We start from the raw sequence: 4,599 nt of genomic DNA, 5'->3' as shown, positions 1-4,599 counted from the left end.
TATATGAATCGACCGAACAATACGCCTATAGTAAGGCCATCCAATTATTCTTCAAATATCCCTAAGAAATCCCAAAAACTATTTAATGTCCAAACAGAGGACGAGGAAATAAATTTTATGACAGACGCCTGTCTATCCTACCCTATTTAGAACTAACTTTAAAGAACGGGGATATCGCGAAGTTCCTTGTAGATACGGGAGCTAATAAAAACTTTGTCTCCGAAAAACTTTCAAAAAATTCAAAGAAACTTCAGTCTCCTTTTAAGGTTCACTCAGCCACAGGTCAAGTAAATATAACCCATAAACTACGTGGACCATTCTTCGGAAGTATAGGTATTACAAATAATTTTGATTTCTTCACATTACCCAATTTAAAATCCTTTGATGGCATTATTGGCGATGATACCCTCAAAGAATTGGGAGCAATCATAAATAGGAAAAATGACACAATAACTCTCAAGGATGTGGTACTGCCACTAAAACAAAATATCTCTAAACAAATAAATAATATTCAAGAAAACCCCTATGAACATGAAGTTAAGGAAATGATAAATAAATATTCGGAACTTTTCGGACCAGTCTCCGACAGTGGGACAATCGACACAACTGTATTAGCAGAAATTAGAACAACAAGTGAAGAACCGATATATACAAAATCATATCCTTACCCAACCAACCTACGGGGCGAAGTAGATAAACAAATAAAAGAACTTCTAAACAATGGTGTAATAAGGCCTTCAAAGAGTCCGTATAACTCCCCATTGTGGATTGTTCCAAAAAAACCAGGTCCATCAGGAGAAAAAAAGTATAGAGTAGTTGTTGATTTTAAACGACTAAACGCAATAACTATACCTGATTCCTATCCAATACCTGATATAAACAACACTCTCGCTAGCTTAGGCGAATGTAAGTATTTTACTACACTCGACCTTACATCCGGTTTCCACCAAATCAGGATGAAGGAAAAGGACATAGAAAAGACAGCTTTTTCAACAGCCAATGGTAAATATGAATTTACTAGGTTGCCATTCGGTCTTAAAAATGCCCCTTCCATTTTTCAGAGAATGATCAATGATGTTCTCAAAACGCTTATAGGAAAAGCCTGCTACGTTTATATCGATGACATTATAATAATAGGAAAAACTAAAGAGGAATACTTACGAAATATTGAAGATGTGTTCATGCTTCTGTACAAATCAAATTTAAAAGTCAATCTGGAAAAATCCAAATTTTTTAGAACAGAAGTAAATTTTCTAGGTCATATCGTTACCGGCGAAGGTATTTTGCCAGATCCTGACAAAATATCCGCTATTAAAAAAATTCCCGCACCTGCTAACCTTAAGGAATTAAAAGGTTTCCTGGGTTTAGCATCGTATTATAGGCGATTTATAAAAGATTTTGCAAAAATTGTTAAGCCACTTACCAATTTAACTAGAGGTGAAAATGCTCAAATAAAAGCAAGTCAATCCAAACGGATACAAATTTCACTAACAGAGGAAGGCTTGAAATCATTTAATGACATAAAATATTTGCTTACATCTTCTGAAATTCTGGTATTCCCAGACTTCAACAAACCCTTTATTCTAACGACAGATGCTTCCAATACTGCAATCGGAGCAGTCCTTTCACAAGGGATAATCGGTCAAGACAGACCCATAACTTACATCTCCAGATCACTCAATAAAACCGAAGAGAATTACTCGACAATAGAGAAAGAAATGCTCGCCATAGTATGGTCCCTCGACAAATTAAGGACTTACCTGTATGGAGCTAAAGAAATAAAAATTCTTACTGATCACCAGCCACTGACGTTTGCACTAAGCAACAGTAATAACAATGCCAAGCTAAAAAGGTGGAAAGCAAGGATAGAAGAATATAATTATAAACTAATTTACAAACCAGGAAAAACAAACGTAGTCGCCGATGCGCTATCACGGCTGCCAATAGAAGTTAATACGCTAACATCCACAGATGAAAATACACAACATAGCGCAGAAGAGGATAGCTCAAAGCTCATTCCTCACTGTGAAGCTCCAATTAACGTATTTAAAAATCAAGTTATATTTACAGAAGGAAAGGAGGAAATTACACAGGAAGAACCTCATCCAAGCTTCCATAGACATCTCATTAAATGTGAAGTTTACGATAAAGAAAAGCTAAGTAAAATCTTGAAAAGCGTTCTAAACCCAAACATAATCAATGGAATTAAAATTCAAGAGAAATACATTTCATTACTTCAACAAATATATCAAGAAAATTTCTCACAATTTCGTATCAGGATAACACAGAAAGTAGTTACCGATATCGCAGACGAAGATGTCAAATTTAAAATAATAGAACAAGAACACAAAAGAGCCCATCGCAATGGTAAAGAAAATAAAGACCAGATATTGGAAAAATACTATTTTCCACAAATGACTAAACTTATTAAAAAATATACTAAATCATGTGAAATTTGCGGATGTAATAAGTACGACCGGCATCCACAAAAACCCAAGTTACAGGCAACACCCATACCTTCGTATCCAACAGAAATACTGCATATCGACATTATAGAAATGTCCGGTGAAAAATATATTTCGTGCATTGACAAATTCACTAAATTTGTAAAATTTTTCAGGATAAAAAATAAATCAGTACTGCATATCAGGGATAAGTTGATAAAGCTTCTACACTATTTCACTGTACCAAAGACTTTGGTCATGGACAATGAAGGCAGCTTTATAAGCCCAATAACTCTGAACTATTTAGAAGGGTTAGGAATTGAAATCTATTTAGCACCACCTCAGAAAAGCGAAGTCAATGGTGCGATAGAACGTGTGCATTCCACTATTATTGAAATAATCAGATGTCTCCAAGTGGAATATCCTGATTACTCCTTTAAAGAAATTGTCAACATTGCTGTTGACAGATATAATAACACGATACATTCAGTTACGAAAAGGAAACCAGCTGATATTTTCTTTGGAAGAACACAGAGAATCAACTACCAAGATTTAACAAACTTTAAGGAAATAGTTAATTCTGACCTTCGAAATGAAATAGCCAGAAACCAAAAAAATACACTAAATTATCACAACAAAAATAGGTCAAAAGTAAGGAATTACGAACCTGGTGATACTATATTTAAAAAGAACAAACAAATTAAAGGGAAAACGAAACCCATTTTTAAAAAAGAAACTGTCGCTAAAGACAATACCGTCACAATAACTACTAAAGATAACAGAAAGATTCATAAATCACATTTAAAAAACTAACTGACATTTACTCTTTAGACTCTTACCTTACTGGACAACTGCAACAGTGGACACCTACGAATATGACAGCGCACTCGTGACGATCAAACAAGGACTAGGAAAGATTACAAAAGGGACGTATAAAATTATCCACACTATCGACTTGGACGACTACGAAAAAATTACCAACGACGTTAGACTTACTATATACCAAGAAATTAGTAAAACAAATATTTTATTTCCACAACTAAAACATCAACTTTCCGAGATAGACAGCTTATTAAGCCAACTGCGAACAAAAAATTCAACCATTCAAAAGAGTTCAATCAATTGGATAGGATCTGCTTGGAAATGGTTAGCAGGAAATCCCGATGCCACTGACTGGGATCAAATACTTTCCACAACACATAAACTGACTGAAAACAGTAACGTACAGTACACCACAAACCAATACCTTATCAAGACAAATAATAAAATATTAGATAGTCATAACATGATTGTGGATGAAATAACTAAGAATAATAAGGAATTATTCGCACAAACATTATATAATAGATTAGGTATTGTAAAAGACGAAATTACTAAAATTATAATGGCAACCCAAATAGCAAAACAAGGAATCGTTCATTCTCAAATTCTAAATAAAGAAGATATCGCAAATATTCTCTCTCAAACTGAGACACTACCTTTTAAAAATGAACTGCAAGCACTCAAATATGCAGAACCTTCTATGATTATTAAAGACTCACTTCTTTTATATGTAATTTCACTACCAAAAACCGAAGATACCCTTTACAATAATATTATCATACGATCGACTGTAAAACACCTTAAACGAGTATACTTAGAATTCACCAATCTTTTCATATCCCAAAACGACAAATATGGCATACTTGGAAATTGCATTGAAATAGATGATACTACTATATGCAAGAGAAACCAACTTAAAAAACTAAACAAATCCCATTGCATTTCACAAATCCTTAGCGGAGAAAAAGCGCTTTGCGATTACCAATATGTAAACCAAGCTATAATTGAATTAATTAGTGAAGGAACAATATTTCTCTCAAATTTTATTGGAAATATTACTTATAATAATACTTCTTTTAAACTAAATGGTACTTTTCTCATAAACTTCTTTAACGAAACTATAACTTTGAATAACGTTAGTTATACAAACTGGCAAACAAGTTCCTACCAAATCTTACCCGCAATACTTCAGAATAACCTAACGGAAAATGAAATTAAATTGGACTTAAACTACTTACATAAACTACATTTAAATAATGTAAATGAACTAGAACGGATAACATCAAAAAACATTATTTCAATTAGCTCAAGCTTCTTAGCAATTCTTGTTGCA

Source organism: Bactrocera dorsalis, chromosome 6 (genome assembly GCF_023373825.1).
Source record: "Bactrocera dorsalis isolate Fly_Bdor chromosome 6, ASM2337382v1, whole genome shotgun sequence".
Classification (NCBI taxonomy): Eukaryota; Metazoa; Arthropoda; class Insecta; order Diptera; family Tephritidae; genus Bactrocera; species Bactrocera dorsalis.
This window is presented reverse-complemented; position numbering follows the sequence as displayed.